At 43.5% G+C, this 10,404-nt stretch overlaps 1 long non-coding RNA gene across 1 annotated transcript; it reads left to right on the plus strand.

Moving 5' to 3' along the window:
- The first annotated feature begins 3,411 nt into the window (after nucleotides 1–3,411).
- On the plus strand, nucleotides 3,412–4,359 carry LOC134434802 (uncharacterized). Its single transcript, XR_010031936.1, has 3 exons — nucleotides 3,412–3,468; nucleotides 3,976–4,077; nucleotides 4,180–4,359. It is a non-coding gene; the product is annotated as an uncharacterized LOC134434802 (long non-coding RNA).
- Nucleotides 4,360–10,404: the final 6,045 nt, after the last annotated feature.

The raw sequence follows: 10,404 nt of genomic DNA on the forward strand, positions 1-10,404 counted from the left end.
ACGTTTCTGTCTGCCAAAGCAATAACTCCTTTTCCTTTTTCCATCCTCTCAGCAGTCTCCATGGCGACAATGGGATGCAATCGTCGTGGTAACGAAGATGAGGTCATAAAAGCACCTTTTTTTCTGCATACGTCGTCCTCATTAAGGTGGCATAAATAATCTGATTGGCTATTATCTTTCTTACTCACCCTCTACACTGAACGCCAATACACTGCTGAGAGTGGGGAGAGCTCTGTGTTTGTGTGTGTGTGTGTGTGCGTGCGTGCCTGCGTGCGTGGTACACTGCATGCCACTACTCTGCTGAGTGTGGGTTTCTACCTGAGAACCTAACACTCATTAACGCACGCACACACACATGCAAGCCAAGCATGCAATCACACACGCACGGACACACACACGCACAGGCTGAAAGTGTCTTTCTACAAAACTCACATTCTTTATAAAATACACACACACACACACAGGGTGCGAAATCCGAATGACCCACGAACCCCCATGAAAGCCTCAAAAGCTAAATTTGAGGGGGATCTCAAATTATGCAAAAAATAAATTTAAAAAATGTCAAATGTATTATTTTTTTTCACTAATGGTCAGTTAAATGTGTTCAAGCTCACCATGTACAGTATTCATAATTCTTCAAAACATTTATACACAAAACAGCCTACGTGAAGCGGAACCAGACCTGTGAGCATGCACAAAGTAGCCAGTTGAGACATTGAGAAGAAGTCGTCGGAAGTCGCACTAATAATGGCTAAGCGAAAGCTAAACCAGAGCACATCACTCACACCCTTTGGGTTCACATCCAAAAAGGTGGCACTCAAAGAGGTAGACGATACTGGTGCAGATAGCGGAGTGGGCCCAAAAACTATATATGCGAGATATGCCTTGCAGGGGGGCGGTGCACCAGGGGGGGCGCCAAAGAGAGAGGGCGAAAGAGGGAGAAAGCCTACTATGAGGTTCAAGAAGATACAAATATTTCAATGGTTGTTTGACAAACTGCGTAATAATCACTGGTAACCTGGTATACACAACAGTCGACCAGCACGAGGGTGGGGGGGGCTGGCGTGGCGCGACCGGACAGCTAGCCTAGGTTACCGAAACGATTGAGTGAAAGCAGCATGCGATCTCTCTCTGCGCAGCGCTTTGTGCGGCCAGTCTGTCACTATGGCGACAGGGACTCTAACCTCGGCTCCCACCCACCAAGATACATGTGAAATGTAGCAAAGAGTATCAAAATCAAAGTGCACAGTAAGATTGCGTACAAAACAATGACAGAGCCTCCGGCAAAGAAAGTTTGGGTTAGTGGCAATTCTGCATTTGCATGCATGCATGCATTTCCGAATTAGAGCCCAAAGCCAGCTGGCAGGAACAGTCTCTTGTTGCTCCACGGTCGGTGTTGGAGGCGAAGTTTTCCTACTGTAAACGGCCCTAAACGCCTGGTACTGTCTGTACACTACTCTACTATCTGTCATTGTGAGAAAAAAATGGAGAAGGCTAGGAAGCTGTCAGGTGCACAGGGTAGAAAAAGAAAGAAAAGAAGGGAAGACGAATGTAAAGGGATGCGCCAGAATTTGTTGGTGTGGATGCAGGACAAAAGCAGGTAGACTAACGAGTTCAAACTGGCCATTAAATGCACATTTCTAGTCTGTTATCCCGTTTTCAGGAATGAGATATGTTACGAACGGAACGTCAGTATGCTAGCGTTCCACGCCTAAATAAGACCTTCACTGGTTGGTAGCTGAAATAGTCTTGCGATTTAGACATAGAAACTCGTTCAAGGATGGTGAAGTCATCTGTCGAATTAAATGTGCAATTATGGAACTGAAACACACCTTGCCGTCGATAGGACGGCGAATTATCTCCGCGTATTCACAGTTCCCTGATAAGTGGCTAATTCCAGACTCAAGTCGAGCTACCCGGTGCTCTGCTAGTGCGTGTGCGACAATCTCTGTCACTTCACACAACGCAGCGGTTCCATTTGGAATAGATAGAAGATCCAGAACGCATCGGGAATAAATGCTCCAAAGAAGAATAAATAGTGGGTTTAGGTTTATTCTATTTCATGTTGCATTTTCAAACGTCAGTGTCAGTGGTCCTCCTCCCTCACAACAAGGCGCTAACATCTGTTTGCCATCAGCTCAGTTTGTCAATCCCTTGCCCTTGGTCCTGACAAAAAATGTATTCGGTGAAAGCAGCCAAGACAATGAAAAAATACACGAAACCTGTTTTCAGTACCATGGGTTAAGTATGGAATAGCGGACAACGAGGTGTCCCGATATCAAGGGAAATAATGGACGAGGCAGAGCGTTCTAAACAGCCCGACGGCGCACCAAGTCCGTTTTCCCTTGATATCGGGACACCTCGAAGGCCGCTATTCCGCTTATCACCCGGTTAACAGCATTTAAGTATTAATTTATTAATATGTTGATCTAAGGCTTCGTGAGAAAGTAGATTCACCACTGCGCTTGGTACGTTGCCATGGGCACCACTTCCTAATCTAGTGAGACGCGCCTCTATCGGAGGCATGTAAGGACGCGCGCAGAATGTTGGTGATATGACAACCAAATGCGATAGAATTGACGACTGGGTTTTTGACTTGACAACCAGATGCGATAGAATTAGTAACGGGGTCTTGACTAGACAACCAGATTCGATAGAACTAACGACGCGGTCTTGACTAGACAACCAGATGCGATAGAACTAGTAACGGCACTTCGCCAGAAAGTTAGAGAAGAAGCAACTTGGACGCCCGCATGACATCATAGGTGTCCTGCTACCGGGGAATAAAGGACACCTGCTCAGCCAATCAGAAGACGTTGCGTCTGCTCACTGGGTGATAATAAATGCATACAGAATGAGTTGAATTGTGCTCAGTTGACAATTGTTAACAAGCTGACTGTAGCCAACTTCTGATTTCCATCGAGGCATATACTAAATGTACTACTACTATACTAAATGTTATGACTTTGTTGGAGTTCACGTCACGATAGCTGACTTTCTCCGTTTCCAAATTCCTGCCTTTAGCCTTGACTCTGAATTTAAGGCCAGAAACACATTACCTTGGCGACATCTGCTGTTGCAAAAGGGAACACCTACAATTTGGTCTCGGAGTGTGGGAATGGAATGGCATAACATTATGAATACAGAGACGAGCTATATCTTGACTATATTATCAATGCAGTAAAATAATAATAATTCATACAATTATGAATAAAATAATTCATAAAATATTATAATATACAAAGCACTTTATAAATAATTTTGTGGTGGATACATGCATTTATCAATTCCAGTCATTTGGAGGGTTAATGTGCTTGCATGCACAGTGCAATAGGGATCAAATGTGGAATGTGGACTTTACAGTAGTAGACCCATGAAATAATATTTCAATGAAATATTATTAATGTCATGCAGGTGTGAAAATGGAGACCCTGGCACAGGATCAGGCAGTGAAAGGGAAAGCAGCAGGTAGGTGTAATATGAGGTGTATGTGTAGGGAGTTTGTTGTTTTCTACCAGCTCACTGACTTCATCAGACACTGTTTATGGATACTTCATATTGAATATGCATAGCAAGTCATTAAGATTTTTTAAAATGTAATGGTTAGTGCACAAGACCAGAGCCAGGACGAGACAGAGACAGAGATGGCCATGGAGGACCAAACAGGGAGAGAGGAGGCACAGGATGATGACATCAGGTAGGTCACATGTCGGTATTGTGGTGTAGGAAGTTTGTTGCGTTCTGACAGTAACATTACGTCAGTTAACTGACAGACACAGTATGACATCTGTTAGGACACATACACGTTATGTTAACTTGACACAACACTCTCAGTCCCTGCATTGCCTACAAAAAGCAACAGATAGGTGTACTATGAGGTGTAAGTGTAGAGAGTCTCACACAAACTCAGCTTACTGGATACTTCATATTCAATATGCATAGCAAGTCATTAAGATCTTTTTATGTATGGGTTAGTGCACAAGACCAGAGCCAGGAGGACATAGAGACAGAGACAGAGGCAGAGATGGCCATGGAGGACCAAACAGGGAGAGAGGAGGCACAGGATGATGACATCAGGTAGGTCACATGTCCGTATTGTTCTCTAATTTGTGGAAAGAGTAGACCTAATACATGGTTGGTAACAGTTCTGTCCTTTAACTTTGCCCTTTTGGAAAACAGTACATCAGAGAGTGGTGAGGATGAGGAAGTCCAGTTGGAAGAAGAGGTGGAGTTGGAGCAGGCAGGAGCTGCTAGGAAGGGACTGTTGCCAGAAGACCCAGCTAACTGGCCAGCACCACACCAAATAGGGGACTCAATTAGGCAAGTTATGGTGGAGAATGGCCCGCAGGATTGTCCAAATGGACCATACCCAAGGTCAAGTAAAAATAAAAGGTTCTTCTCAAAAGTCTATTACTCTCGAGTGTTGAATAATGGGGAGCCTAGTCAGAGGGTACGGCAACTGGCAATGTCCGTCAAAAACATTACAGTCACATGAAACCAGTACAAGTCACATAGATGCCTACTTAAGGTGGAAGGAGCTAGCGTCCCGCCTCAGCTCAGGGAGGACTATTGATAGTGACCTTCAAAGGCTCATAGAATGTGAGAAGGCCCATTGGAGAGGTGTGCTTACACGAATTCTGGATAGTATATTTTTCCTAGCTGAGCGAAATCTTCCTCTTAGAGGAAAAGATGCCAATTTGGGAAGTCCAAGAAATGGAAACTTTCTTGGTGTTCTAGAGCTCCTAGCCAGATATGACATGACCATGGCAGACCATTTGAAAAGGGTAGCATCCAAAGAAACTACAAGCTATTTGACATGGTGCACGCAGAATGAAATATGAGAGGAGTGCACAAGGGTGTCCAGGCTCTAATACAGTTAAAAAACCCAGAGTAGACACAGTCTGAACCTCTTGCTATGTGATGCAGCCTCCTCCAATAAAGAGTGCCTGACATTCTTTGGAACAGTTCAAAGATTGTACACATTATTCTCATCGTCTGTAAAGAGATGGGATATTTTAAAAGAATTTGTGGACATAACGCTGAAGCCATTAAGTGACACAAGATGGGAAGCAAAAATAGATTCGGTCAAAGCTGTGCGATTTCAATTGGGGGGCATCCTTGATGCACTGGAACAAGTCCGACAGGCGGACAACAGATGCGTCCGTCTATGCCCGTTCTGAACCTTTTTTGCCCAAACGCCCCCTTGGCCTCCTCATAACCTGTCAAGGCAATTTATCAATAAGCCTACCATGTATAAGCCTGGATTTGAAAAAGTACCATAGGATTTCAACAGTGTTGGGCAATTTACTGAAAAACTGTAATGCATTGCTGATTACATGTTACTGTCTTTTCAAAATAATCCCTTACACTACATTTAGCAATGTGGGGACCTAAGGCGAATTTAGCTTAGGGGGGCCATCGGTCCATCCCATATCACATTTTTTTTAACATAAAATCTCTATTTTTGTTAGGCTATTTTTTTTTTTTTTAAATCACTTTTTTTTTTTTTTTTTTTTTTTTAATTACAAACATAAAAAACAGGCAAACATTACAACCCTTTCTGGACAGATTTCAATGAATAGGCTATTTGCAATTTTGCATAGGCCTACATTAAATAAACTAAAATGTGAAATTCTCTTTTCACTTTAATATGAGAGCAGTGATGTCCCCCCCTCACTGAAGTGTTATTTCATGTGTGAGCATGATGCTGTCACCTATTTGAAGTGACGTTGATGTTGGATTTCATGGAATACTTTTAAATGCCGCTTTGGGAAGAAAACAGAGTAGGCGACAGGTGAACTGTATTTCTGTCAAGACAGTGGTTTGCAGGCGTTTGCGTTTTCACGTGGATATTGTCTTCGTGGACCGTAACAGACAAACCGTAAGTTCCATAAACTAATCAATGAGACATTGGCTACGTGTACATGATGTTTTTAAGTCCGATTTAATAAATGCGATTTAAATAGATCGGATTAAGAGTTATTTTGCGATGTGTATACATGGCACTTTCACTTAAATGCAATTAAACGTCTGGGGAAAATAAAGCATTGCGATTGGACTGAGGACGCACGTGCTGAGCGAGCCAAATAAGGCACGGGGGCGTGGTTCAATGCCACCGAGATGCAGGTCATCTTCCCCACGAAAATCGTTGCCTCAGGCGGACTGAAATCACAACATTTCCCCCTTTCTCCCTGGATCATTTACAATGCTACATTGGCTACCCTGTTAGCATAGAAAAACGAGTGGTCAAATGGTAATGTGGAGTAACTTTGTTGTGCTTCATTACTTCGTGGGGCACTTTTACATCAATATATGGAAGCCACAACATTTATAGTCGCTTAGGGACTTTAAATTAAGCAAAACTTTCATGTGAAAATCAACAGGAAGTGCCGCCATGTTTTTCTCACTGGCAAAGAGCACGGTTGGTTTGCACGCATGAGCTCCAGGCCAAAACTGAGCGACTGCCACCTTGTGGACACAAGAGGGAATCACAGGAGGGAATCACAATTCAGAAACGCATCACGGGAGGGAAACACATCACGGGAGGGCGGACGGACGGACGGAGGGACGGAGGGACGGACGGACGGACACCAAAGCCTCTTATAGAGATGCGTGGGACGCATCTAAAAACTTGAGGAAAGCTGTGGGGATGGTAAACTAGTGTCAGAGGCCAAGTCACTCTCACAAGAACTCACTAGCATGGAGTTCCTTGTATGCCTTGTCATTTGGCAGGAGGTTTTGACTGAAGTCAACTTTGTCAGCAAAGCCCTGCAAGCAGGTGATGTTTCAATGGACATGGCCATACGCATGATTTGTTCCCTAAAGGAGTACATGGTCAGGCTTAGGGAGGAAGGGTTTGTCAGATCGGTTGACCTCGCACGCAAGTTGGCAGTGGAAATGGACGGCTGTCCAGTCTTCCAAAAAAAGCGTGTACGAAAAAAACAAAAAAAATCATGACGAATCAAACAGCAAGCACCTGCAGCAGGACCCAGAGGAGCATTTCAGATGCATGGTGTTTAATGTAATAATTGATACCATCCTCCAGGAGCTGTCAGATAGATTCCAAAATCTGTCCCAAATCTCTAACCGCTTCAAGTTCATTACCCACATGGACACACTCACACAGGTAGAGTTAGAGGAGTTTGTGACAGGTTATGCCCTCTCTCCCAATGATCATCATTCAAGAGATATATCCTGCAAGCCGCCTGCTAAAAGGCTGCAGAAAGGCCATCGACAAATTGAATTTTCTTCTACAAGAAAACCTGGATTTGGTTTTCCCAAATTTGACAGTGGCCTTCAGACTTTTTTAACCATGCCCATGACTGTTGCTTCAGCTGAGAGGTCTTTCAGTAAGTTGAAGCTTATAAAGAATTATCTCCGATCAACAATGAGTAACGACAGGCTGACACAGCTCTCTGTGATTTCAAAAGAAAATGCCCTGGCTAAGACCATTTATTTTGATTCCGTAATTGATAAATGGGCAAGTGCCAAGGCACGTCGAGTAACAGTGTAGTTCTTACTCTATACTGACTGTGATCATTTGTAAAATGATTGTGTTCGTGTTTGTGGTTCCTTTTTGATGCACCTTTTTAATTGTTTATTGTTAATTTCTTAATAAACTACTAAGCTTTGGTTGGTGAACAGAGCTGTTGTGTACTTGTCTGTCTTTCTTTCTTTTTTTAAAAGGGGAACTTTGAGGACCACTGTCTAACTGGGAAGAATACAATTATTTGGTAAAAGTTTAAGGTTAAGGTATCCTGAGTGGCTTGCCTAGAATATGAAAAGCATGGAATAACAAAGTCTCCAATTGTATTTATTGTCATATGAATGATTTTGTTTTTTCGTACATGCTTTTGTTTGAAGACTGGATATCCGTCCATTTCCACGGCCAATTTCCAAGGTCAACTGATTTGACAAGGCTATCAGAACAGAGGATCCCATTCGTGAAGCTGAGAGTGACAGTGAGACCGAAGGCTCCGAAGACGCAGCAGGTGCCACCAGGGGCTGTTCACTCACGAAACTAGCTACTAGCCACAACTGGCTAACCCTAACCACGGGACAGTGCAAAATGAATGGGTGTCAATGGAGTTTTCTACCATTGTAATTTTTGTGATTTTTTATCATTTTTGTCCTGAAATATTAATATTAAGTTTGAAGCTAGAAATAACAAAACCCCATTTGAGTAGCGTTTCGATTATTTTGCGCCACTAGATTATTATATACTGGGTCACAAAGCTCAATTTGTATGGGGCCAAACCCATAAACATTAGCACGATGCTAGCGAGTACAGGTTGAAATCTTCTAACCTGCTGTAAAACTACACACCTGAACCATTTGTCAAGACAGCCTATTGTTAAACATCAGTCAGAGTGCTTACCAGGAATGTTTTGTTGATAATATTTGTGACTGGAAATGGCAGTAGCAATGTATTTAGCATGGGTTCCCCTTTCCATTCCATACATTTTCCCACATGAAGGACTGGCCTACGCTCGTTACTGCAGTATGCATGCAAAGCTAACTGGCTACAATGGGAACCAATGAGACTGAGCCTTCTCCCTGTGTTCTAATTTCTCTGGTGCCATTTCTGCTAGCACCAGTGACACTCCCGCTTGTTTGACGACAAAGCAGGTTGGCGAATGGAAAGATTGCAACGATTGGCTTGACATTAAGGCAGGAAAATTGGGGTGTTTAGTGTGTAGAAAAGCAAAAACGCTGCTAGATAAGTGACGGGGTTTACACCTCACAGAAGAGTGGATCAATGGCGATGTGTATAGCTCGGATGCAAAGAAGCTACTGAAGAAGCTTTATAAACACAGGGACAGCCAGGCCCATGCACGAGCAGTGGAAATAGTCCAGATGCAAGAGCAAGACACCCTCTCAAGTACGTTCATTGACATACCAGTCCCTCCAGGATTTTGCACTGGGATTTTGTGATTTTTGCGGTCAAAATGTCTGATTTTGTGGCGGCATTTTCTAATTTTTTGCAAAGATTTTGCGCTCCTTTCCTCGGCTGGCAAGCACTCCGCATGTGTGTGTGCGCATTTCCTTCCCTCCCAAGACTCGACAGTTGCTTACAAGTGAATTTGAGCACGAAAACAGCAAAGACAAGGTGATATTTCATTCAAATATTGCCTACACGCTCCAAATAAAACACTGGCTGGAGGGATTTTCAACCGGACCGCAGCGCGAGCAGACAGTCAGTGTGAAAAGCCAAGTCTACCGGGAAAATCACCGTCTTCGCTGCCGCTCGCTTAGTGCACGAGCCCTTGAAATAGTGAAGTGGCATATCGCAACAGCACATATCAAATTATAGGCCTATGCAACAAAGTCGCGAACAAAGCCTGGCTTTGTTGGCGACTTTGTTGCATAGGCCTATAATAGGCATTTAATAGGCATATGCCAACGTTGTGTGAATACGGGGAAAGGATAACAATTGGAAAGCCACTGTCCTTTCCATAGCCTAGGTAGTAGGCATAGAAGACCGCTTCGGTTTCGTTTCACCTCATGGGGAAAACATAATTTCCATGCACTGCATTTGCTGAAACTAAGCATAAAGTTAGCGATCAAAATAAAAATATTGGTTGTTTTCATAACAGCATTTAATAGGCTACTGCTGTTGTTTAAAATAGCCATTGGATTGCCAACCGTCCCTTGTAGTAGGCCTATGGTTCCATATGAGCTGACATGGGACTCAATGTCGTTAAAATGCAGGGAATTGCATCTAAGATTTTTTTTCCCCGTTTTTATTTGTTTGTGTAATTGTAGCCTAGTTTTTCTGTGCGTTCCGGGACCTCTGTTTCTGGCCCTGCAGATGATACTGCACCGTAGACTTTCTCCGATGGTCAATAACTTTGTTGCATGGAGTGCAAAAAAGCTTGCCTCCACTTTCGTGTAGGTAGGCCTACTTAGGATACTGCTTGGCTCTGTCGGAGGCCGATATGTTAGTCGGCAAGTGGGACCTGTTCGCCATATACCTAGCTACGTTACCGTTCCCGAGTGGGTGTTTGGCTACCAGGCTAGCTAGTCTAACCTTTCACCCCGCTCCCCAATATAAAGGCGGAAGGGGAATCCTCTGTGTCAAAATTTAGCTGCACACATTTAGTGTCACTGAAGTTTGAACAGTAGGTGGCAGCAATGCAACATGCTGGATGCCAGCTGCCTATAAACTCCACAGAATGTTGAAGGGGACAAAGGGGGAAATTTGCGGGGAAAATGCGGCTTTACAGGAATTACGTTGCATCGTGAAATTATGCGGAATATCATTGAATTTGCATGAATCCACGCGATCGCTGAATCATCAACATACAGTCCGAATTACTTAAGAAAACCACAGTATCGTTCAGAACAGCATACACCGTGGCAAAGGAAAGGCTATCATTCAAAAAGCTCAACCCACTCATGAGA

The sequence above is a fragment of the Engraulis encrasicolus genome, chromosome 19 (assembly GCF_034702125.1).
Source record: "Engraulis encrasicolus isolate BLACKSEA-1 chromosome 19, IST_EnEncr_1.0, whole genome shotgun sequence".
Taxonomy (NCBI): Eukaryota; Metazoa; Chordata; class Actinopteri; order Clupeiformes; family Engraulidae; genus Engraulis; species Engraulis encrasicolus.